Here is a 27933-nt window from a genome sequence, read left to right as displayed (position 1 = left end):
TGATTTTGTTTCTGGTTTGGATAGTATGGTGATTTGGACCTCACTAAATGAATTGCAAATTAATTTCTCATTTTTCTGTTTTCCAAATCAATTATTTATTTATTTATTTATTTATTTATTTATTTATTTATTTATTGCTGTACTGGGGATTGAACCCAGGGGCACTCTACCTCTGAGCTATAATACTCTATCCTTATTTTTTATTATTTATTTTAAAATAGGGCCTCATTAAATTGTGGAGGGCCTCACTAAGAAGCTGTGGCCAACAAACTGCAATTCTCCTGTCTCAGCCTCCCCAGTACTGAGATTACAAACCTGTACCACCACACCCAGATTCTTATTCTTAAATGATTTATAGAATTCCATCAATGAAGCCATCAGGAATGAAATTCTATTGCAAGAACATTTTAAATCACTAGCTAATTTTCTTACATTTATGTGAGAATATTAAGATTTTATCTTCAATTAGCTTAATAGTTTATACTGTCTCTAGTATCCCTCTTTATTTTGATAATTTATATATTTTTCTTAATAAAGTTTGATATATTTACAAAGTTGCTTTTATGATTTTTTCTATTTCATTTATTTCTGCCCTTGATTTTTTTCCTTTAGCCTTCTCTCATTTTCATTTCCATTTCTTTCTCTAACTTGGAAAAACAGACATGTAGAAATTAAGTTTTTTACTTAATGTCATTTTTATACACATGTACCATATAAAGATGCTACAAAACAACAGATTACATATTATATCCACGGTAATTTCAAAAGATTATATTGCCTAGTTTTGTTATAACTATTTTGGTGTGTGTAAGTACTCAGTGATATTCACCCAAGGAACATGCCTAGCGTTGCATTTCTATCATTAAGTAGTGGATGAATGTGTAAGCATTTAAAGCTATAAGTTTCCCTCTGAAAATTTCTTTAGCTGCATCTCATTCCTTTAGCGGTATCCCCTAAATTTTGCTGTTTTTTAAACTTATTTCAAAGAGTTTTCTAATTATTCTTATTATTTTTTTCACTAAATAGTTTATAGTCTTATATATGATTTATAACTTAAAGGTATTTACAGATTTCTCAGTTAGCTTTTTGTCATCCATTTCTAATTTATTCCCTTATGGTCAGAAAATGTACGTTTTAAAATTTCCCTTTATTGAAATGATTGAGACTCTTTTGTATCCTGTGATATAGCTTGTTTTGGTACATATATAATCTCAGTATAAAATTAATCTAATGCAATTATTGGCTGCGATGTTCTCTATATACATACATGTATGCACATGTGTGCATATATGTTTGTTACATGTATACATATTTTGTATATGTACACATATGTATGCATGTGTGTTACATGTATATATGTTTTGAAATGTTTTTCTGGTCTTCCATGTACTATTTTTTGTCTACTTTTTCCATAAAAATGAAAAAAGAACTTTAACATTTCCAACTTTGTGGATTGTTCTTTTATTTCTGCCCATCTTTCCATTATTCGTTTTAATTTTTGTTATTAGATACATTTACATTTAGAATTATTAGGTATTTTTATTCATTAATTCATTATCATTTTGAAACATGCCTTTTTATTTTTTATATTATTACTTCAGAGGTACATCATATATGAATATAACACTCCAGCTTTCTTAGGAAATTATTAATAAAGTATATCTTTTTCTGTCTTCCTACTTTTGCCTCATCTTTCCATTTTCAGTATCAAAATACAAATTAAAATGTCTATTTCAATTTTTAGGGGAAGTTTTGCTAGTTACAATTCTGGCTTAATAGTTTCTTTTTCTCCTTCCAATACTTTTTAAAACATTGTTATCATTTCTCCTATTTTAACTTATTTTTAAATGAGTTTCTGCTATTATTTATTTTTCTTCCTGTGTAGGTAATATCTTTTAACCTGTCTCCTCTTAAGATCTATCATGCCAGGTGTGGTGGCGCACACTTGTAATCCCCATGCTTGGGAGGAGGATACAGGAGGATCGCACAGGTTCAAAGTCAGCCGAGCTGGATTAAGAGACCCTGTTTCCAAATAAAAGATATAAAATAGGTCTGGGAGTGTAGCCTAGAAGGATTTCCAGGAACCCCAGTACCACCAAAAGATCTATCATTAATTTTCAGCAACATGGTGATAGTGTGTGTGTGTGTGTGTGTGTTCTGCTTGGGTTTCACTTAGCTTCATGGGTTTATGGGTTCATAGTTCTGTTGTTCCACAGTGTTAAATATTTTACCTTCCTAGTTGATAATGAACTTTTTGACATTTTCATTTCAGAGGCATAGAGGTACTTAAACTTTAGTGTTCTCCAGCTTTTATTTCCAGAATGAATGTATTTATGACAAGAACACACCTTTGAGGTACAGAGGATTATTAACCCATTAGTAACTGTGTTTCATTTCACGGCTCTTTAAGGTTATTAGTAGAGTTTCACAAAGTACTTTACAATAAAGGTTGCCCAGGAGAAATGTTTGTGAATACACCTTTCATTGGTTGAACTGAAGGTTATTTTTATCACAGGTTAAATCTGTTTCTTAGAAGGAAATGCTAGTGAAGCTTTAAGACTTGCCCAAAGTAACTTAACCTGGAGTCAAAACAATGAAGGTTGGTTTCCAGCCCAAAAGCCAGGACTTTAGGAAATATTTCTATTTCTGTAACTCTTGTTTAAATCTTTTTTTTCTTCTTTTCATTTATTACCTTGGACCATCAAAATAAGTACTGTTTACAAAATCCCTGTTAATACAACAACTTTGGATTTTTTAATTACAAATTTACAGTAAACCTGACAAAAATATAGCTTCTCTACTCTTAAATTTTCTTCTTTAACTATTATTTGTTCCATGAAATTACTTACCTTTTCTTCCACTTACACTGAACTTCTTTGTTTTCCTATAAATAAATAAAACCTAAATAAATTTATATGCCAAAACTATTATATTTTAAAGATAGTTTCAGTGAGAAATTGTATTTTTAACATACTTACCCACCCCCCATAAACAAATAGAAAATTGGATCAAATATATTAAAGCAATTGGTTTCAAACACTGGACAACAGGTAGCACAAGTCTGTGATTCCTTAAAGAAGACAAATATGTATGGTGGAGTGTAGCACTAAATAATACACTTAAAATAATGGATATAAAACTTGAAAATAGAGAAGAGGAAAAGAAAGAAATGAAAATATCTTCATATATATCTATCTTTCTGTAGTTGTATATAGACTACTAAGTCAGAGAGAGACCTTTAAGGAAAAAGTAATTATAGACAGAAGGTTGGAGCTTTAACAAGGAAGAATTTGTTCTAGCATTTATGAAAGCAGGGTCAATGATAAATATTTAGGTAGACACCAGTCAGTCACAGGGTGGAGGCCAGAGCAGGTAACAAAATTTTGTGCACCCAATTTTATGAGGTAAAGAAATAAAAACATCTCAATTGAATACTAACTTTCCACACTCAGAAAGCATTCTTCAGTGATGCTAGAACACATTTGCTAGTGCAGTGTTTCTCAAGATGTGTTCCCAATAGTAAACAGCTTCAGCATCAGCAAGATGCTCCTTTATAAAGTGCAAATCCTCATTTCCTACCTTGCGTTTACGAAAATAGAAACTGTGGAAGTGGGGCCCAGACATCTGCATTTTAAAAGCAAGCCCTCCTGGTAAATCTTATGAACGTTAAAGTTAGAGAACCTTTCTGCCAGTAGAAATGATAACTCATAAATTGTTGGTGAATCCTTTTCAATTTAGAATTTTATGAATGTTTTCCAAAATTATCTCCTTGATACATACAGATAGATTATAAGTATTTTCTATCAGAAGAATTGATCAATGTACTTAATCACACAAATGCTGGGGAAAAAAAATCTGCAGGATGGACAATAAACAAAGTTTATCTTTAGGCCCACAAGTCTCTTTCTCTATTTTTATCCATTCTTATGTGGCCTACTTTTTCTGTGGTTTACATGTGTTGATAAGATGGTTTAAACTAATTTTGATTCATAGTGAGATAATCACATATGCTGTTTGTAGCACAAATGTACTGTTTTAAGCTTAAAAAGGTTTTTAAAATCCAGTTTAGCCAGTCTTGGTGGCGCACGCTTGTTAATCCCCACACTTGGGAGGTAGAGACAGGAGGATCACGAAAGTTCAAAGCTAGCCACGCTGGCTTAAGAGACCCTGTTCCCAAATAAAAATATAAAATATAGGTCTGGGAGTGTAGCCCGGAGGTAGAATGGCTTCCAGGAACCCCAGTACCACACACACACAAAAAAAAAATCCAGTTTGAAATGTGCAAACATGATGCATTTGTTTCAGTATAGCTTTTCCTGGCTTAAGTTGCTGCTCATTTATTTCTTCCTCTTCTCTCCTTTCTTTTCTTTCTTCTCAAATTCTCTGTTTTTCCATGCCGCTTTAGCATTCTCCCCTTTCTTTCTCTCAAAATATGCCTTCAAAGAAGAAAATTTATATGCTCACAGTTATATTTGGGTTTTAAAATATTAGGAAGATTTTATCTTTGGCTGCTTCTGTTTTCCTCATAACACCAAGAAGAAGAAAAAAAATCACCCTATGATGTAAGCATTTGATTACAGATGTGCTTGGTACTTTGCTCAGAAAGCTGCACAGTTGATTTCAGGGGTTTCTGGAGAGCATTGAGGAATAACATTTTTTGTGATATTCAAGTTTAAGGACTGATAGAGAAGAATCAAGTTGTCCGCCCTTTTCTCTGTAAGAGAAAGTTTTTATTAAAGTAGTAAAAGCAGACTGACTATAGTGTCACGGTAATCACTAGATGATTAGACTTAGTTAATAGGCCTCATATCTCTGCATGCTCTCTATCCCTCTTGAAGTTATGCCAGCCCGCCTAGGTGAGACTGATTGGTAGAAACTCTCCACATACTACTCATTAGGACAGATGGTCTGTGTTGAACAGATGATGGTATTTTGGCATATATGGATATTCGATACAATTTGAGTTGATTACTTCTTATTGACACATGGAGAAATGTGAAGACAGTTGCCAATATGCCTTGTCCATGCTCAAAGCCACCTGCTCTTCTCTTTTAGAATTATTGCCTGGGCTATCTTTCTAGTTTAAGTGCCCAGTCAGCTCTCCCTTTGTACAAGAAAAGTTCCATAAGAGTTCCGGTTTGTTTTTGTTTACACATACACACACACACACACACACACACACACACACACACACATTTCCCTGTGTTAGTATTTTAGGACAGTTGCTCTATGATATTTTCTCCAATTTTCTGGTTTGCATTTAGTCTAGATTAGTGAACTCATTTCATACTGTTGTGTACATAGTTATACAATAAATATGGCAATTCAGAAATAGACCTTAAGTGTGCTTGTTGAAGTAGATACTCTAAGACTTGCAGTTTGAGAGATACTATGAAGTGGAGGAAACAGGATTATCAGAAGTAAGAAGGAAAATTGTAGCCAGGCGTGGTGGCACACTCTTGTAATCCTCGCGCTTGGGAGGCAGGGACAGGAGGATCGCGCAGGTTCGAAGCCAGCCGCGCTGGCATAAGAGACACTGTTTCCAAATAAAAAAAGTATAAAAATAGGTCTGGGAGTGTAGCCCGGAGGTAGAAGGGTTTCCAGGAACCCCAGTACCAACCCCCCCCCAAAAAAAAGAAGAAGAAGGAAAGTTGTAATAGCCGCTGTGTAGAAGAAGGAGTTGGCATTAAAACTCTCTCAGTAATCTTTTGGCCTTAAATCCTGAGGCATGTTTTTCTTTAGTTTTTTTTCCACACATATACACATATTTAATTATTAATTCAAAATTATGTGTGTACATATATCTAAAATTAGCAATAACATACTATTCAAATTATGAATATTTTATGCCACAATTAACTATTAACTTATTTCTAGATCTCTGAACATAATTATGATGCCCCTAGTATGCTGACTTTAATTCTTTTTGACTAATACCAGAGTGGTATAGTTGGACATATGGTGGTTCCATTCCTAGTCTTTGGAAGAACCTCCATATTGATTTCCGTAGTAGTTATACTAGTGTATAATCCCACCACAGAGGTTCTATTTCTCTACATCCTCACCAACATTTATGATTGTTTATTAGACTCAGAATATTCATTCTTAACTTTTAATTTTTTGTGGAAAATGAAGGAAGTGAACCTCTATATGATATATAATTACAATGTACCAATAAAAAGAAGTGATGATGTTATTCCAAAATTTGTCCTCAGTTCTTTATTATTCCTCACTTCTAACTATATTTTATAATATTTTAGTTTCTGTTTAATTTTTTAGTGGATGAAATGGATTCTTTGTGCATGGATCTTCTTTTGATGAAAAAAAATTTAGAGCATCAAATTTGAAGGAAGTTCAGTGATAACTTTTCCCTGATGCACAATATCAATATAATCATTTACTTTATTTATGGAATTTGACATAGCAATCTCTTGTGATTTTACTTTTCCAAACTACCATTCATTTTTGCTCTTCAATCTTATCTGCCATTAAAGATCATGATAGATTTTCACTGTGTATGGAAAAACTAAAATTTAGTAAAATATAAAATGAAATAAAACCCAACGATATTAGATCAATAAACTAGCTGAATACTTCTCTCTTTAAAAGTTTAGAACACTAGTTTCTTATATTGCAGAAACATTTAAAGTTTTTTCTTAATTCTCAACACAACTTTTCCTATCTATAACCATCATACCTCAGTATATAATAAATTATTAGCAGTTGCCTTCCATATTACCAAAGATAAATAAGATAACCTCCAGTTTTATGCATCTGCCTTTGCTAAGTCTTTCTTTTTAAGCAGTATTTATATGAATATATATAGTATGAATAGTAATTCATACTATTTACTGATTTTAATAATAAAACTTTCTATATAAAGGGAATAATATATTTATATTCTGATATATTCTCTAAAATATTTTATTATTACTGGTTGCTGTCAAAAACACTTTCACACACAATTTCAACTCTATTCCACATTTATGAACATTGTAAGCCTTCATATTTTCATACAGTTCAGAATTATTTGTTTATCAACAACAAGCCAAGAAAGGTATTTTCTTCATATCCTGATGTTATATTGCTGCATTGGCAGCATATGCACATGCTTTCAGATTACAGTGCAAAATCCTTTGCTAGTTCTACTCTGATTGTTTTGTTGTTCTAGTAAGTTTTTGCCAGTTCTGCTCTCTCCTTAGCCAGCTCCTGCACTGCCACATCAAGCTACAGTGTCATGAAAAATGGCACCTAAGCTACTCTCTTTACTAACATTTCCATATCATATCGTTTTTGACACATAATATATATACATATTTATGGGATGCATGTGATGTTGCAATTCATATGTATATTGTGTAATGTTTAAAAAGGGTAAGCAAGTCTTTTAAAATTTGTGATAAAAATATTCAAAAATCATATCAATGCTTTTTTAAAATTAGGTATCATTGTAACCTATAATAATGTACTATGCAATAGAATAATAGTTAAACATTTTTCCTGTTTAACTATTGAATTTTAACTTAATACTCCAGGGCCAAGTTTTACCCATTCCTCCTTTCCCACAGTCTCTCTAATCCCTGGTAACCATTACTGTACTTATAGATTACACATAGGTATAAGATATTCTTACATATGTATTTCATACCGCCTTCACTAACGTTCTAGCCATTGTGTATGGTCTTTTTGTTCTAAGAAAGACACTATTACTTTATAAGAAGTCTGCAGCCAGACATGATGGCACACACTTGTAATACCAGTGCTTGGGAAACTGAGACAGGAGGATTGCACAGGTTCTAAGCCAGCCTCAGCTACTGAGTGAGGCTATCAGCAATTTAGTGAGACCCTGTTTCCAAATAAAGTATAAAATAGGTCTGGGAGTATAGCCTGGAGATAGAAAAGCCCATGAGTTCTACCACACACACAAAAAAAAAGTCTGCATAACACTAATATTTATATACAAATATTAGACACTTCTTTTGTCTTTTTTTTTTTTTTTTTTTTTTGGTGGGACTGGGGATGGAACCTTTCTACCTCCAGGCTACACTCCCAGACCTATTTTATATTTATTTGGAAACAGGGCCTCTTAAGCCCGCAAGGCTGGCTTCAAACCTGTGCCATCCTCCTGTCTCCGCCTCCCAAACTTGGGGATTACAAGAGTGTGCCACCACACCCGGTGTCATCTTTTAAGTTTAGTACTTTCAAAACTTCTTCTGATTTTTAGCTTACTTCATGTTTGTACATAAAAGCCATTTATGTTTAGGAACTTATATTTTTTCTTTAGCCAGAACATCTCAGTAAATAACACACTAAATAATAAAGCATTCCACTATTATTTATGTCCATAAAACTGAACCTCCCTACCAGGCTTTCATACCATTTTTAACATGACCTCTACCTGAGAATTTGGCTTTATCTATTCTCAATATATTATACATACTACACTATACATGCTAATTTCTATAATTACTCTTCTCATAATTTTCACTTCACCTGAAATAGTCTGTCTTGCATACCTTCACACCTTTATCATTAATTCCAGTATGTTTTCCAATTTTCAGCTTAAATGTTAGTTCTAGTACAAAACCTTCTTTCTGCTGGGCGTGGTGGTGCAGGCTTGTAATCCCTGAGCTTGGGAGGCGGAGACAGAAGGATCACACAGGTTTGAAGCCAGCCACACTGGATTAAGAGACCTTGTTTTCAAATAAAAATATAAAATAGGTCTGGGAGTGTAGCCTGGAGGTAGAAGGGCTTCCAGGAACCCCAGTACCACCAAAAAAAAAAAAAAAAAAAAAACCTTCCTTTTGTTTCAACTAAAGGCTAATCTCCCTACAGTTGCTCTCTGCATATATGAATTTTGATATACTTTATCAAATTACATGTTTCCTCTCTTCCCCTTAACCAAAGTTGGAGGGTCATGAAGTTTGGGGCTTTGTCTTACCAAGCCTTGTATTCTTGAGACCTAGCATATTATACAGCCGATAGCTCCCGATTCCCCCTTCTGCCTGCCTATCCAAAGCTATGTCATTATAGAGAGGGAGGGCAATAACTCCAAAAATGTTTAATTGCAATATTTATATATACTATTCCTTTTTATTGTTAGACATATAAAGTTTGACTTTTGGCTATAGGACTTTAGTTCTTTTATATATATTTTCCACTTAATAACCTTAAAAATTATTCTCCCAAAATAACCATATCCCTATTCTTTCTTCTCACATTTAGTGCCAAGCAACACCCAAAGCAGGGAACAGAAGGGAAGTATTTAGCTCTCTCTCTCTCTCTCTTCTTTCTTCCTCTCTCTTTTCTCCTTTTTCTGTTTCTCCTCTTTGACTGCTTCTCCTTTTGACTCCGCTACCTAAATAAATCTCTTGGCTATTAAAAAAAAAAAAGAAGGGAAGTATTTAGTTATTTTTAGTATTTATATGATTATATTTGTTTTGTAGTATATATTTACACATTAGATGACATCACTAAGTGAAAACTGATTTGGGGCACATAGAACAATGGGACAGAATAGAAGATACAAAAACAACTGATTTTCAACAAATATGCTAAAAACATATATTGGAGAAAAGACAACCATTTCAATAGATGGTATTAGAAAACTGGCTATCCACTTGGAGAAAAATGGAATTAAACTCCTACCTCTCATCCTGAACAAGAGTCAACTTATGACAGATCAAAGACCTGGAAATTAAATCAGAGACTTTGAAATTACTAGAAGAGGGCACAGGTCCAACCCTTCAGTATAGAAACTTCCTCAGTAAGACCCCAAAGCTCAGGAAATTAAAACAAGAATTAATAAATGGGTCATCACTGAATTAAAAAGTTTCTTCTCACCAAAGGAAACCATCAAGAAGCAAAAGAGATAGTGAGAGAGCCCACAGAATGGGAGCTCTTTGCCCACTATCACTTTGATAGAGGACTACTATCTAGAATATACAAAACAATTAAAATCATAACACTAAGAAAAAAACCCAATCATGAAATGGGAAATTTAACTAAGTAGACACTTCATAAAAGAAGAAATATAGAACTGGGAGGAAGATGGAGACCAAGAGTAGCAACCTGTATGAATCCTGCTGAAACTTGATCCTCATTGTCCCCAAAACTGAGCACTACAAAGCCAGATAATACTATCAGCAGAGGAATAAGAACAATAAACATTAGTGACAGAGAAAAAGAAGACTAGAAGACTGACCAGAGGAAAACAAAAAAGCCCCACCCACAGTGGTGGGCACCAACATGGTTGCGGGCTTCCTGCATAGTACCGCATGCCAGTGACAAAACAATAACAAGAAATTGAATGGAGAAGCAGCAGGCCCATGGGTTGTAAGTCAGCCTGCACAAAAACCTGCTACAGCATATGGTTGCTAACCATGCCATTCAGGGACCCAGAGCTCAGCACCAGAATAGAAATTCGCCACTCTAGCAGCGCAGCACTGAGACGGCATTAACCCAGAGACAGTCCAGCCCACCACGCCCCCTAGAGTCCCAGCCCAGTGAGCATCAGAAGCGTAAGTAAAGCTGCAGCCCAAAGGATAACTTCCAGCGTTGTGCTGCTAGGGACTTGCATAAACACGATAAACTCCTTGGGTCTGAGATCTTGTGGTTCAACCCAGTAAAGGCAGAGTGGTGACAGAGAATACCACACTCTCCAGAGACTCAGAGCTGTACTCAATCACACTGTAAGCAAGGTCACATTCCCTGTGGGAAATCACCCAGCTGGACGCCCCTAGGGTGTCGAACAGCCCCAATAAACACCCCAGGTCTGAGACTTCTCGATACAGTCTGGAAAAAGTGGGAGAGGAGGCTACTGTTGGACATAACAGAAGCTCTAACAGACTCAGGCTTTAATTAGCGGAAATGTGTGTGTGTGGGGGAATCTAGAAAGACCCAACTAATAGAAGCTCCAGAATCACAACAGACCTCCCAATCATGGTAAATACGGAGAAGTCAGACCAGCCCAGCCCTAGCTTTGGAGAACAGAGACTTCTACATTGAGTTTGGTCTCAGAGACATACATCACTAATGGTAGCAGAGAGAGACCTAGACTCCAAACCACTGTAAAGCAGGAGGGTGACCTGCACTTAATACCTAACACAGCCGGAATGGTAGTGTCCATTTATATAGATGGAGAAAATCTCAGAGATCCAAACTCACAGCACAAAGGGTGCCAGTGGTACTCAGTATCTACACAGAGAGAGACTGCTGCAGACTTATATGCTGGATAGTCATTTAGTTGTGGAATTGCAGTAATTCTTGGTTGAGGTTGTTTTGGTTTTATTTGTTCGTGTGTGTGTGTGTGTGTGTGTGTATACCTGTTTGGGTTTTTATTTTTAACCTATCCCCAAATCCTGTCCAAAGCTTCTTCCTTTGCACATACCAACTCTTTTTTCACTATCCCTTTCCTATCTTTCTTCTGCTTTTTATCTCTCCCTTTTCTTGTATCAAACCTACTTCATATCATTATACCACAAATTCTTCATTGATTACTAGAACAGTATTTTATCCTTACTATCTGTAATCCCTAGTATATACTACTGTACCAAACTCATACTTTCATTCTATTCAACTCTACCCTATTCTTCCATTAACTTCTGCGCTTCCCTCCTTCCTCAACCTTCACTGTTGAATACAATACAAACTGCCCTTGGATATACCAGCTGACATGTAGAAACTGAGAGAAATTAATGAAAAGCAATAGAGGCAAATGTCTGAAGTCATGAAAAGGAGGAACAACAAAGGAGCAATGAGCTCCTACAACTCTACAACTACAGAACCTGATAACACAAATTGCAGAGTTCTCCAGAAGGTCAAATAAAAAATGTAACTATCGAATTAATATATGATTTCTGAAAATAATTTAGAAAGAGTCTGAAAGAAATAAAGGATGCAATCACTGAAGTAAAGGCATCTATTCAAACTATAAACAATCGCTTAGACCACATGGAGAATAGAATCTCGGTCCTGGAAGATCATCACTCCAAAAATGAACACATAGTTTATAAAATAGAAAAAACAATTTGACAGCAGGAATTAAACATTGTAGAAATATGGGCCCATCTTAAAAGAGCTAATTGAGAATAATTGGTATAAAGGAGGGAAAAGAGGGTGAAACCAAGGGCTCAACAATCTTTTAAAGAAGTAATTGCAGAAAATTTTACAAACATAGAGCAAGAGATTGACACACAGGTACAGGAAACTTATAGAACCCCCTTTAGACAAGATCAGAGAAAAGGTTCCCCATGCTACATAATAGTCAAGTTGACCAATGTAGAAGCCAGGGAGAGAATTGTAAAGGCAACAAGAACAAAAGACAAAGTGACATTCAGAGGGAAACCAATTAGAATCACTCCAGACTTCCCAAACCAAGTCATGAAAGCCAGAAGGGCCTGGAGTAAGATATTCCAAACTTTGAAAGAAAAGAACTTGCAGCCCCAAATTTCCTACACAGCAAAATCATCTCTCAAACTAAATGGAAAAATAAAAATCTTCCATGACAAGCAGAAGCTGAAATAATTTATTTCTTTAAAACCAGTGCTAGAGAAAATACTCAAAGAGATCAAGTACAGAAAAGAAACAAGAAATTCACGTCCAAACCAGAGAAACAAGAATTTCCATCCAGCAGACAACGAAGAAGAGAAGATCAAACAATATTTCATACAGAAGTGAAATCTCATCATGTTGGGAATTAAAAATCATCTCTCAATAATCATACTGAATGTAAATGGCCTCAACTCTCCAATAAAAAGACAAAAAGTGGCAAAATGGATTAAAAGCCAGAATCCGTCTATATGTTGCTTGCAAGAAACATGCCTTACAAGTAAAGATGCCAACAAACTCAAGGTAAAGGGCTGGAGCAAGATAATCCATGCCAATGGAACTCGAAGACAAACAGAAGTTGTAACTATGATATCAGATAATTTTGACCTCAAGCCCATGCTCATCAGAAGAGACAAAGATGCTCATTTTTTACTGGTAAACGGAACAATCATGCATGAGGAAATAACAATAATCAACATTTATGCTCCAAACTTAGGTGCAGCTACTTTCATGAAACAAACTCTTTGTGATATTTAGTCACATACGAATTGCAATACAATAATACTGGGAGACTTCAACACACATGGTGTTCTTTAGGTCCGAGGTGTCTTTACTTACCTTTTGTCTAGAAGATCGATCTAATGGTATGAGAGAACACCATTAATAAACAACCTTTTAGACACATATAGAATATTCCACCCATTTACAGCAGAGATCACAATTTTCTCAGCAGCTCACAGAACCTTCTCCAAGATAGATCACGTCCTGGGCCAGAAAGTGAGCACTAGAAATTTTTAAAAATGTGACACAATTCCCTGTCTATTTTCAGGCTATAATGGAATAAAACTAGAAATCAACTATAAGAAGACTCAGAGAAATTACATAAACATATGAAGACTTAACACCACACTTCAAAATGAAGAATGGGTCACAGAAGAAGTAAGGAGTGAAATCAAGAAATAACTAAAAGACTTCCAGGAAGATGGCAACGGAGCAAAACGGGGCTTACGAGCCCCATTAACAACCAATCTCTATTACCACAAAATCAGCGTCTTTCATAGCCAGAATACACCATCAGCAGAGAAACAAAAAATGTAATTTTAACGGACAGAGAAAAAGAGGGCTGGAAAAACAAGACACCAGAAACCAGACCGCAGTGCTGCAGCTGGAGACACGGCATGAAGCGGCAGGCGCCATTTTGCCTTGCAGCACCAGGCTCCAGAGAGGAAGGGAACTCAGAACGGAGCTCAGAAACCAGAGAGGAGATACGCCGGCCTCACACCCGAGAACGTGGCAGCAGTACCTTACTGCTGGCGGCAGCGGCAAGTTCACCAGATGCACCAGACCAACACACTCAACAGCCCACCAAGCTCCAGAGAGGAGTGGTGGACAGCGAGCCGAGGTGAGCCGCTGCGGAACAGCCGGGGGGAATTCGGCAGATTTCTCGGCGCAGGGAGCATCTAAAGCTCCCAGGGGCTGGGCTCAGCACTTCCTACAGGGACTGAGTGGAGTTCAAAAACAGAAAAGAAATACACCAGCCTCACGGCCGTGGGCACAACATCGGCGCCATATTGCTACCAGCGGCAGCAGCAGCGAATTCACCGAGTCCACGACAGCTCCATCTGCGCACTCAACAGTGAGTCAAATTAGGGCCCCTAGAGGAGAAATCCCAATACTGTACTCCCAGGGACTTGACCCAGTGGGGGAGTGGTGGTGGCAGAGATATCACACCATAGGAGACCGCCCTACCTGGCACCCCCCATGGTCTAAAGCAGCCTTGATTGACTCCCAGGGTCTGAGACTCTGCAATACAACCCAGTAAAGGAGTAGTGGGAACTGAGATACTGTAGACTCGAGATCCAGAGCACCTTAAGTGAAGTCGTAGTGACCCAGGGAAGAACCCAGAGAAGGCACAAACTTCCGAAATCATGGGAAAGAGGAATAACAATGGAGCAATGAATGCCCACAACCCCACAACATCAGAACCTGATAAAACAGAAATTAAGAGATTTCTAGAATATCAAATCAGGAAAATAACTGTAGAAATAATAGAGGTGTTTCTAAAAGAATTCAGAGAGAGCCAAAGAGAGATAAAGGATGCAATTAATGAAGTAAAGACCTCAATTCAAAGTACAAACAACCGATTAGACCACATGGAGAATAGAATCTCGCTCCTAGAAGATGATCACTACAAAAATGAACGCATACATTAAAATTTGGAAAAAAATATCCGGCAGCAGGAATCTGACATTGAAGAAATATGGGCCCATTTTAAGAGAGCTAACCTAAGAATAATTGAAATAGAGGAGAGAAAAGAAGGTGAAACCGAAGGGATTAACAATCTTTTCAAGGAAATAATAGCGGAAAAATTTTCCAAACATAGAGCAAGCGGTCAATACACAGGTCCAGGAAACTTATAGAACTCCCATTAGAGAGGATCAGAGAAGAGGATCCCCACGCCACATAATTGTCAAAATGACCAATGTGGAAGCCAAGCAGAGAATCTTAAAGGCAACAAAAACAAAGGGCCAAGTGACATTCAGAGGCAAACCAATTAGAATCACTCCAGACTTCCCAAACCAAGTCATGAGAGCCAGAAGGGCTTGGAGTAACATATTCCCAACTCTGAAAGAAAACAAATTCCAGCCAAAAATTTCCTACCCAGCAAAACTTTCTGTCAAATTAGATGGGAAAATAAGAAGCTTCCATGTCAAACAGAAATTCAAGGAATTTATGTCTTCAAAACCAGTGCTAGAGAAAATACTCAAAGAGATTAACTACAAAGAAGAAATAGGTAACACATACCAGAACCAGAGAAACAAGAGTTTCCATCCAACAGACAACTAAGATTGGTTATCTGTGGAAATTCATTATTTATGTTAGTCTTTTACCTACCTCTAAATTGTATTGTTTGCTTTTATTGTTGCTAATTTTTAGGATTTCTAGTTGGAATATTAATATACCTTCAGATATAGCATTTGGAAATATTTTATCCCATTCTATCAGTAACTTTTAACTGTTTACATTGTCTTTGGATATACAATTTTTTTTTTATTTTTTAGGGAGTTTATTTACCCTTTTGTTTCCTGTGCCATTGAAATCATATCCAAGAAATCACTATCAATTTCAATGTTGTGAGGTTTTATGACCCAGATTTTCTTCTAAAAGTTTATAGTCTTAAGATTTATATTTAGGTCTTTTATCTATTTTGAGTTAATATTTGTATATGTGTTAGGTAAGGGTCCAATTTTATTCTTCTTTATGTAATTATTATTTTTCAACAATATTTAGTTAAAAGATTAGTATTTCCTCCACCAAATGTTCGTGGTAACCTTGTCAAAAATAACTTGACAATATATGGAAGAATGTATCTCTAGGCTTTTATTTAACTCCAATAGTTTATATATCTGCCTTTAGAACAGTACTACACTGTTTCAATTATTGTAGCTTTATATGCTTTGAAATCAGAAAATATACATCTTCTAGCTTTGTTCTTCCTCGAGATTGTTTTGGGTATCTAGAGCCCATATTCCATATCAGGATAGATTTTTTTGTGAAAAATAAATAAATAAATGTATGATAGCTTCACCTAAAAAAAGAAAAGAAAAGAAAAAAATATTCTCTGGTAAGAAAGAAAGCAAAAAGAAATATTGAACTGCTATCTTTTAGTCATCAAAAGCTTGGTATCAGACAAATGAAACTGTTGTGTGAGATTATCATTTTTAATATTGGATAAATTCCTATAAAACTAGATGTCAACCACTAAGCCAGGCATGGGAAGGAGGGATGGGGAGGGAATGGGGTGGGGATCGGGTAGGGGCTAACTGGGCGATGTGTGCATATATGTCTACAAAAGTATTTTCTTTATACCATTATGATGTATGAATACATTGCACTAATAAAAATAAAATTAAATTAAATTTAAAAAAAGAAATAACTAAAAACAAACAAAAATAGAGTTACAGCATATCCAAACCTATTAAATGGAAAATTTATAGCACTGAGTGCCCACATAAGAAAAACAGAAAATCATCAAATAAATAACTTAATGACACACATCAAAGCCCTTGAAAAACAGGAACAATTTTACCCAAAGCCAGTAGAAGACAAGAAATTGTCAAAATCAGAGTAGAAATAAAGTAAAGAATAAAAAAAATACAGATAATTAACAAAACCAAAAGCTGGTTCTTTGAAAAAATTAATAAGTTAGATAAACTACTAGCCAATTTAACTAAAAAAAAAGAGAATCATCCCATTTTTTAAGATAAGAGATGAAAAAGGAGATATCACAACTGACAGTGCAGAAATCAGAAATTACATTGAAAAACTATACTCCAACAAAATGGAAAATCTGGAGGAAATTGACAACTTTAGATAAATACAACTTTCCTAAACTAAGTCAAGAAGACATAGAAAACTTAAACCAACCAATAGCAATTAAAGAAATTGAAACACAATAAAGACCTTACCATCAAAGAAAAGCCCAGGACCTCATGGCTTCCCAAGTGAATTTTATAAAACCTTTATAGTAGACTTGATCTCAGTATTCAATCTATTTTACAAAATAGAAACGGGACTCTCCCAAATACATTCTATGAAGCCAACTGCAATTAATACCAAAACCAAATAAAGACAGTTCAAAGAAGTAAAACTACAGGCCTATATCTTTGATGAACTTGGATGCAAAAATGCTAAACAAAATACTAGCAGCACACATTCAAAACCACATCAAGAAAATCATACACCATGACCAGGTAGGCTTCATCCCAAGGATGCAAGGCTGGTTCAACATACGGAAATCGATCAATGTATTTCATCATATAAACAGAACCAAAGACAAAAATCATATGATCATAGATGCTGAAAAAGCCTTTGATAAAATCCATTATCCATTTATGATAAAAAAAAAACTGCAGAGATTCAGAATAGAAGGGACATACATCAACATCATAAAGGCAATCTACATTAATCACACAACCAACATTATTAAATGGGGAAATACTTGGAAAATTCCCCCTAAAAACAGGAACAAGAAAGGATATCCATTATCACCACTTTTCTTCAATATATTACTTGAGACTCTAGCCAGAGCAATAAGGGAAGGAACGGAAATCAAAGGACTACAAATAGGAAAAGAAGAACTCAAAATTTCACTATTTGCAGATGAGATGATACTATACCTAGAAGACTCAACAAACTCAACCAAAAGACTTATAGAACTGATCAAGAAATTCAGAAAAGTATTTGGATACAAAATCATTCTTAACAAATTATAAGTTTTTCTGTACATCAACCATAAATCCACTGAAAAATTCAGAAAACACATCCACTCAGGATTTCCCACAAAAAATAAAATACTTAGGAATAAACAACCAAGGGAGTAAAAGACCTCTACAAAGAAAATTATAAAACATTAAAAAAAAGAAATTGAAGAAGATCTTAGAAGATGGAAAGACCTTCCATATTCATGTATAGGCAGAATAAATATTGTCAAAATGCTCATACTTGCTGAAGTAATCAATAGATTTATTGCAATACCCATTAAGTTACCAAGATCATTCCTTACAGACATAGGAAAATCAGTCCTCAAATTCATTTGGAACAACAAAAAACCCAGAATAGCCAAAGTAGTTCTCAGCAACAAAAACCATGCATAATGAATCACAAGACCTAATTTTAAACTATACTATAAAGCCATTTTAATAAAAACAGCATGGTACTGGCACAAAAACAAATACATAGACCAATGAGCAGGATATAAGACCCAGAAACAAATCCACACACTTGAACAAATTGATATTTGACAAAGGGGCCAAAAACATACACTGGAAGAAAGATAGCCTGTTCAACAAATGGTGTTGGCAAAATTGGTTAACCATATATAGAAAAATGGAGATAAATTCCACTTTCTCACCCTGCACAAGAGTCAAGATGGATAAAAGACTTGGAAATTAGACCAGAGACCTTGAGACTCCTTGAAGAGGGCATAGATCAACACTGCAACACATAGGCACAGATAAAAATATTCACAACAAAACCCCAATGCACAAGAAACTAAAAGGCAAATCTAAACAGGTGTCCATCAACAAATGAATGTAATGCAAAATTATGGAATATATACACAAATCAAATCCTACTCAGCAAGTTAAAAAAAGAACAAAATTATGTCATTTGCAGGAAAATAGATGGACCTGGAGAACATTATGTTAAGTGAAATTAGCCAGTCACAGAAAGTGAAGGGTCATATGTTTTCTCCTATATGTGGAAGCTAGAAAATAATTGGGATATAAGAGAAACTTCGGATAATGGAGGAGAAACTCCACTGGAGCAAGGGTAGTGGTCTAGGAGAAGGTATGGGAGAGAATGAAGATAATAATTCATGATACTATCTATATACATAAGAATACCAATGCCAATCTAAATATCCTATATGGGAAAGGAGGGAGTGGAGAGGCAACAGGGAATGACTTGCCAAGTGCTAGGTGCATGTAATCACCATCACTATGAACTACATTATTATGTGAAAATATAATGTATCAATAAAAGTAATAATAATAGAGGCTGAGACAGGAGGATCACAGGTTCATGGCCACCCTCAGCTACTTAGTGAGGCCCTTCACAACTTAGTAAGATCCTGTTTCAAAGTAAAAAATAAAAAATAGGAATTGGAGTATGGCTCAGAAATAAAATGCCCCCGAGTTCAATCTCTAGTTCTGCAAAAAAAAAAAAAAGTATTAAAAATGATTTAGGGTACTGGGGTTCCTGGAAACACTTCTACCTCCTGGCTACACTCCCAGACCTATTTTATATTTTTATTTAGAAACAGGGTCTCTTAAGCCAGCACCACTGGCTTTGAACCTGCATGATCCTCCTGTCTCCACCTCTCAAGCACGGGGATTAATTACAAGCGTGCGCCACCACACCCGGCAATAACTGTATGTTTAAGCCCTGCTTATTCCAAGCTTTCATAAATCTTTCTTTTTAACATAAAACTGTGTGTCTCAGGATGTTCCCTTCTTGTTTAAGATATGAGAGTTGCTTGTATTAAGCTGATTTTTTAAAGTAACTCAAAGTAGGAACACTAGGGGAGGGAAAAAGAGGCTTGGGAAAGGAAACTGGCCAAACAATATTATATGCATATATGAATGTATTACTATGAATCTCACAATCATTTAGAGGGAGGGAGGTGGCAGGGTTATAGGGAGGGAAGCAGACCAAGTGATGTTGTGTACATGAATTAATATATCACCATGATGTGTAATTATAGTGTACCAAAAAAATAAAATACAAAGTATGAGTACTGAGGAAATTGCCTTATATTCAGATATTATAGGTTATAACCTTTTTTAAGTATCTCCAATTCAGGTTACTATAGCTACATTTTGTATTCTTTCATTGCAGCTTCTTGTTTTAAACTTTTTATGGAACATTTTAGAAAATAATGTGGTGATCTGTGTTTTAAGTCTAAACTCTCATTCCCAAAGCCCTTGTAATTTACTGTTTACTGATCTAAAATAAATAGCATCTAGATCTGTATTTTTATTGCCTCTGAGCAATACAAGACATAGTTGGGATTTTTCTTATGTTTATAGAATTTTTTATGAGCCTTTTAAATACTCAGAGAAAATATACAGGGTAAGTGACTCCTGGAGTACACTAAATATATTTTAAGGTAAGTTACCATCAAGATCCTTTAGGATACAAGTTGGACCATTTAGCTGTTGCTGCTTCATCCTGATTTTTTGTTCATTCAGCAAATGTTCCTTAATTTAAGTGTCTTTTGTTTGTAAGGAACAATGTCTTTGAAACATGAGATTGAATGTAACATTGTCCCAGTCTTCGATTTCCATACAATAATTTGGAGAGGGACCAAACTCTGTGTAAAAAAAAAAAAAAAAACAAAACAAAAAACATGAAAGAAACAAAACAATAAAAATAAAACATTATTTACTGAGCATATACTAGCTCTTATTTAAATCACCGTAATGAACAAAACATACCTGGTGTCTCCCTTCCAAGAGTTCACAGTTTGCATTTAGGGAAGTCTCAGTAAACGCTTGAGCATCACAAGGAAACTTAGAGAAGTAAAAGCAGCTAACAGTGGAGCAGAGTGAAGTAAGTTCAGATTATTTGGAATAGAAAAAGTACTCTTAAAGTGCCTAGGATGGCACAAATAATTCGAGCTTGGGGAATAGGAAAACCAGATTATGAGAAGTGGCACTAACATAATTTTGAAGACTATAAAAAGGATTCAGGGCATTTGAACACTAGGAAATTGAAGCACTCATTTTTTTTTATTCATTTCTAAATGAAGCCTTTTGGCTTTTATTAAACTAATCCAACAAATAAATAATACCCTAAGTTTTAAAATTAAAGTCTTGGTACTATATAATTAAAAGACTAAGAGTGTTAAGCAGTCTGGAGTTCAAAAAAGGAGCCAGTTCATAAGGGCAGCCCTTCTATTTCTTTGCTTTGGTAGTTCCCGTGCTTTCAGAAATGCTTCTCGTGAAATCTCTTCAGCAGTAGCCACTTTCACAGGGAAGAAATATAGAGGCTTAAAAAGATTCCAATCTATCCGGGCATGGTGGTGCATGCTTGTATTTCCAGTACTTTAAAGGCTGAGACAGGAGGATCTGGAATTGCAGCCAACCTCAGCTACCTATTGAGGCCCTCCATAACTTAGTGAGACCCTTTTCAAATGAAAGAATAAAACATAGGGCTCAGAGTGTAGCTCAGAGGTAGAATGCTCTTGGGTTCAATCCCTAGCACCACACACAAAAAATTAATAAGATTCTGATTTCTAGTATAAGACTGATTAACTTTTGGAAATCTTGATATTATAAACAGTAGTATGATTTTCTATCCTTATTTGTCTACAAATAGACTATTGGTTATACCTCTTGGTATTTCTAATAATTTTTAAAAGTTAAGTTTCTTTTTACTGACTAGTCTCAAAATATAATGCAAATATTTTTTCTTTCAAGCCAATAACATAAACACATTGTAAACTGACCTTAATTTCAGGCACATTTGATCACTGAAAGATATTGTTAATTTTATATTCCTTTGAGATCATCATAAGGATTCTGTGTTAGAATTTTCCTTCATTTGACAGAACTTAACCTTTCTTCCTTCTTTAAAAAAGCAAGAAGAAAAAAAAAACTGTGATGAAACATCTGTCTACATGCAATTCTTGTCTCCATTCTGGAGGGACAGGAGAGAAGTCAGTGAACAGCCCTGGGAGCACTTTTCGTGAGCCCAAGGGTCCATAAACATTGGCAAGTGGATGACATGAGAAAATTGTTGTATACCTCTGATAGATCATTTATTTGTGCTGCATTCTTTTTTTTTTTTTTTTTTTTTTTTTGCAGATCTGGGGTTGGAACCCAGGGGCATTTGACCTCCGAGCTACAGCCCCTGCCATATTTTTTATTCTTTATTTTTAAAGCCAGGTCTCACTTAGTTGCAGAGGGCCTCACTAAGTAGCTGAGGCTGTCCGCGAACTGCGATCCTCCAGTCTCAGCCTCCCGAATGCTAGGATTACAAGCGTGCTAGCACACGCCCGGCTCTTGTACTGCATTCTTTACTGAATAGAAGTACCAAGTAATTTTTTTCCTCTAATATGCTTTGTTTTCATTTTGTACCTCTGAAGATTCTCCTCACTGCTTCTAACAAGGATGTTACTTTGTCTTTACCTATGTCTTATTTTCTCTACAAAATTATTTTACCTTTTCCTTGACCTCCATTAAAAATTTACAACTAGATTGTGCTTCTGTTTCCTGTTGTAGATTTAGAAAAATACTTTTAAATACTTTATCTTTTAGAAATTTTAACCATATACTGAAAGTAATTTGATTCAGTACCATTGTTAAATAATTTTTCTTGTGATTGGTTCTCCCTTCTAATTCCATCAACATGTTATGTTTAGGACTGTCATCACAACTATGCATTTGTCTTATCCAGTCTTCAGTTGTGAATGTTTCCAATTTAGTGACCAAATACATAAATTGAGATGATTTAAATTCTTTAGTATATGAGTCACATAAAAGTAAGGGATATTCAGTAATTTTGCTGTAGGTCTATAAGTTAATAGCTGAATATTTACTGATTAGTAGATTTATTATCTAGCTTTTTTCATTTTTCGCATTTCCTTAAAATACAACAACATAATCTCTAGACTTTCAGCTCCTAAAGATAACATAAACCATAGAGATAATCAAACCCAACTCCTTTCCTCACAAATGACTAACCTGCCTAGGAGAAGTAAAATATCCTGCCTAAAAAAACAGAATTCCTAAGTAACAGTACAGGAATTTTGACCTCAACTCAAATATACTGTCAATTATTCTATGGTACCTATTCATTTATAAAGCATCTCAACAAATTTCTACTTTCAAAAAATGTATTAATGATTAAAAAAATGAATCTGTTTCTTAAAGTGTTGACAGGCCTGTGGTATGTATATTCTTGTATGACTTTTGATATCTAGCAAGGGTTTTGTCATTTCAGCATTATTGTGTATCTTGTATATACTTAAATTCTTTGAAATCTCATAATTATTGACTTTAATGTCTTTTATATTCAGTATTCCTGAGTTTTGCTATAGTCCTTATGGGAACTAGAATAAGTTAGAGCCTTGCAAATGTGTTTGCTGTGTTGTATTATTTCTTTTCTCCCATTGATGGCCTATAGCTTTAGCTTCTGAGCTGTGGACCTTAAGCCTCTGGGGCCTTTTAGATTTACCTTGTTTACTGCATTGATATCTATATGTTAAATGACAAGAGAGTTCACATTATTGAATAATTTAAAATTCAGCTCTAATTGGTGTCATATGACCTGGAAAAGGCCATGGATGACGCCAGGAGCATGCTGTGAATTTCTTATAAATAATTCATAAATTAGGTGATTCATTTGCCTGGATGTCTTGCTAAATGCAAAAGTTTGAAAGTTATAACTGATGATATAACACCTGTAAGTATTTAGTTCATAAAGCTGGAAGGTAATCTACCTTGATGATCTTCTAGCAAAATCTGCCAGTGTAGGAGAGTTAATTGCACTGAGGAAAATGAACATCTATTTGGGATGAGATTTTGGCAAACCACACACTGCAGCTGTTGCATTACATATTTTCTGTCATTGTGACAACTGGTTCATGTATGCCCAGTGTTAAAAATGCAGCATGTCATTGTGTGCCTTATTCCACATTAGCTCCAAATGCTCTGGGAAATACGTTGACTGCCCCACACACAGTAGTTTGGGTTTAAAAGTATTTATCTAGGCCTCAAACTACTGACTTTTCAATAAAATATTGACTCTTTAATAAGAGGAAAAACTTTGGAGTTACAAAATTGAGGCTTTGATTTTTATAATGTCTGTAAATGAAAATTGCTTAATAGGGTACTTTCCAGAAAAAAAAAAAAAAAACACTATTTACCATCAAAGAAATGAGTACCAATAAGATCTGTTTGGTACTTTGAATAATAACTCATGAATGCAATGGAAGTAATCACTTTCTAAGCATCCAAAATTAATAACTTGTTTGCAAGAAACTTTACTATAGTTTATCTCTTGAAAGTTCTATAGCAGATTGGCCAGGCCTATAAAACTGATTTAAAGAAATTTACAAAACATCACTGTCTACTTGTTGATACTTTATCACAAAATAATACTAAGGTTACAGTTACTGGGTTTTTTTTTTAACATGTGAGGATATGGTATAAAAAGGTACCTTAATTTTTAGAATATCTTCAGTATTAGAAGTTTCAATATTGTATCTAAGCTAAATCTCTCACACTTTTTTATTTGTCTGTGTATGATTGTTTGGTACTGAGGATTGAACCCAGGGATATTCTACTTCTGAACTACACCCCCAACTATATTTAATTTTTGGTTTTGAAATGATCTCACTGGGTTTCTGAAGGTCTCACTAAGTTGCTGAGGCTAATCTCAGACTCCCGAGTACTGGGATTACAGATGTGTGCCACCATGCCTGGCTCTGACACTTCTTTTTAAATCTTCTCTTCTCAGTGGTGTTTTTCCATCTATTTATTAGTCTGTGGCTAGCTAAGTTAACAGACACGCTTTGTCATAAGCCAAAATCTCAGTATTTTCTCATCTTTTGTTTGTGAATCTTCCAGCATTGGTAAAGTATACTTCTAGTAGCTGGGGGCTGTGGAATCTTTTGTAGACAGACCGTAATATGCTATCAATGTGAATTGAACTGGTTTATCTAAGAATTATTTTCCTGCCTAAACCTTTAAAAATTCAGAATTTTTCCAGTCTATGTATATTCCTTTACATGCTTTTCTACTAAATATCATTCTGAGTAGGCACCCTATCCAACTTATTTTATTTTATTTACATAGAAAACATGTGAAAATCAGTGTCACATCACATTGTTCATTTTTCTTATTGGATTTTGAGCATATCTTAGCATACAGAATGTTTCGATTGGAAGCACATTCGATGTAGTTATCAGCATGGTTTTGTACAGTTTATGAGCTAAAAACAATTTTTACATTATTAAATGTTGGAGGAGAGAGAATAATCCGTGGTATAGAAAATTATGTGAAGTTTAAAATCTCCGGACCCACACAAAAAATAAATAAATAAAAATAAAATAAATAAAAATAAAAATAAAAATTTCACTGATTTTTTACAATCAGTTTTACTGGAACATATCTAGGCACATTCATTTATGTATTTTCTCTTGCTTTTACACCATCAAAGCAGAACCAAGTAGCTATGATAATACTGCATGTGTGTTCTGCAAAGACTAATATGTTTAATGTTTGTCCATTTACAGAAAAAGTTTGATAACATCTGCTAAATAGTTTAAAAAATGAAGTACTATACTTTAGAGCTACAGTAACAAAAATACTATGGTACTGCCATAAAAACTGACACATAGACCAATGGAATAGAATAAAATATACAGAAAGAAATCCTCACAGTTGCAGTTTGTTGATTTTTCTACAAAGGTACCCAAAATATACATTGGGAAAAAAGATGGTCTTTTCAACACACGAAGTTGGGAAAACTGAATATCCATATGTAGAAAATGAAAGTAGTCCCTTATCTCTCACCCTAAACAAAAGTAAAGTTAAAATGTATCAAAGGCATAGAGTAATTACTAGAAGAAAACATAGGACCTACTTCAATGGCTTAAGAAATAAAACTGAGAATCAATAAATGAGATGGCATCAAATTAAATAGATTCTGTGCAACAAACTGTATAATTAAGAGTGTAATGAGAGAGCCTACAGAGTGCATAAGCATGTTTATAGCAATACAATTCACAATAGCCAAATTATGGAATCAACCTAGGTGTCTATCAGCAGAAGAATGGATATTAGTCTTCAGTTTGAAGAAATACCTGGCAAAGACTTTTCCATTCTTTGGAAAGATGCCTGTTTGCTTTGTTGTTTCCTTTCCTGTTCAGAAGCTTTTTAATTTGATATCTTATTTGTTGATTCTTTCACTTCTTGAGCTACAGCAGTCCTATTCAGATGCCTTTGCTATGCCTATATATGTTTGAACTATTTCTCCTATTTTTTCTAACAGCTGCAAAGTTTATGATACTTTTTACCCATTAGTGTATCATTTTTTACCTATTGCAAAGCAAATTGATAACATTTTTCCCTTTTGCTAATGATCTCAATATTCATTTTAACCATCTCAACAGCTTATACATTAGTTTTCTTTAAAAATACAATATGGTGAACTAAATAATGCCCCCAATATATTCATGTCCTGTTTTCTGGAATCCATGAATTTTACCTTTTGTAGCACAAAAACTTTGTAAAGGACTTTGCAGATAGATCCATATAAAGATCTTGAAATTAGAAAATCATCCTGGAATATCAGGAAGAACTCCATATAATCTCCCATATAAGAGTAATAGGAGGATTCACAGGAGAAGGCAGTATGATGATGGGAGCAGAGATTGTAGTGATGCACATTGAAGATGGAGGGAAGGCCACAATCCAAGGCAGACAGTGGCCGCTAGAAATTGAAAAGGCAAGGAAGTGATTCTCTCCTCAGAACCTTCCAGAGACCAGCCCCTGTCATACATTGGCTCTAGCCTACTAATTAAGCATGTTTATAGCAATACAATTCACAGTAGCCAAATTATGGAATCAACCTAGCTGTCTAATCAGCAGAAGAATGGATAAAAAAAAATGTGACATATATCAACAATGGAATTTACTCAGCCATGAAGAACAAAATCATGTCATTTGCAGGAAGATGGAAGGAACTAAAGAATATTCTGCTAAGTGTTCAGATAGTCTTCAAGTAAAGAGTCACATATCTTCTTTCATATATGGATATTAAAGAGAAAATATGAGAAAAAAAATGGGCTTCAGTAAAGGAGGAGATAAACCATACTAATATCCAGAATATGTAAAGAACAAAAAAACCCCTCAACATATAAAAACCCATTCAGTAAATGGGAAAATGAGCTAAATGGATAACTTTCAAAAGAAGTAGAAATGACCATCAATTATTTGAAAAATATGTTGAAAATCTTTACCCATCAGAGAAATGCACATCAAAACCACAATGAGATTCCATCTCACTCCAGTTAGAATAGCAATAATCAAAGATACAAATAACAATAAAGGCTGGTGAGGATGCAGGAAAAAAATTCATACACTTATTTTGGAATATAAATTAGTATAGCCACAATGGAAATCAGTATACAGTTTCCTCAAAAAGCTAGAAACAGAACTATCATATTACCCAGCCATAACATTCCTTGGTATCAATTCAAAAGAATTAAAGCCAGGATACTTTATTCATGCAGAACAATTCATAATAGACAAGTTATGGAAATAGCCTTGGTGTCGGTTAACAGATGAACAGGTAAAGAAAATGTACCATATACATAATGAAGTTTTATTCAACCAAAAATAAGAATGCTAATATGTCATTTGCAATTAAATGATGAAACTGGAAACCACAATTTTGGGGGAATTAAGTCAGAATTAAAGATTTAAGTATATTGTCTCTCGTGTGGAAGCTAGGTGGGAAAATGACACAATGAAGATAGAAAGGAGAACATTAGAGTTGAGAAACGTGATTAAAAGGAGGGTGTGATTTAATAAGGTAGGAGATGTACTGGGATAGGAATTTGTTTAATTATGTTTTTATGTATGGATGGATATGCTACAATGAAACCTACTGTTCCAAATATTTATATGTACCAGTAAAAAAATAAATAAATAAAGGGGAGCTGGGCATGGTGGTGCATGCTTGTAAGTCCAGATTTGGGAGGCTGAGACCAGAGGATCGCAGTTTGCGGACAGCCTCAGCTACTTGGTGAGACCCTGTTTCAAAATAAAGAATAAAAAATAGGGCCGGGGGTGTGGCTTGAAGGTTGAA

At 34.8% G+C, this 27933-nt stretch overlaps 1 protein-coding gene across 3 annotated transcripts in view; it reads left to right on the top strand.

The window, feature by feature from the left end:
• The window catches only part of KIAA1328, a gene marked incomplete at both ends in the record, with an annotated part of 310165 nt that overhangs the window by 141140 nt on the left and 141092 nt on the right, over positions 1–27933 (top strand). The gene's annotated exons all lie outside the window — the stretch shown is intronic.

This window comes from Muscardinus avellanarius, assembly GCF_963383645.1.
Source record: "Muscardinus avellanarius genome assembly, chromosome: 17".
NCBI lineage: Eukaryota > Metazoa > Chordata > Mammalia > Rodentia > Gliridae > Muscardinus > Muscardinus avellanarius.
The sequence above is the reverse complement of the archived record's forward strand: the minus strand, read 5'-3'. Positions and strand labels throughout refer to the sequence as shown.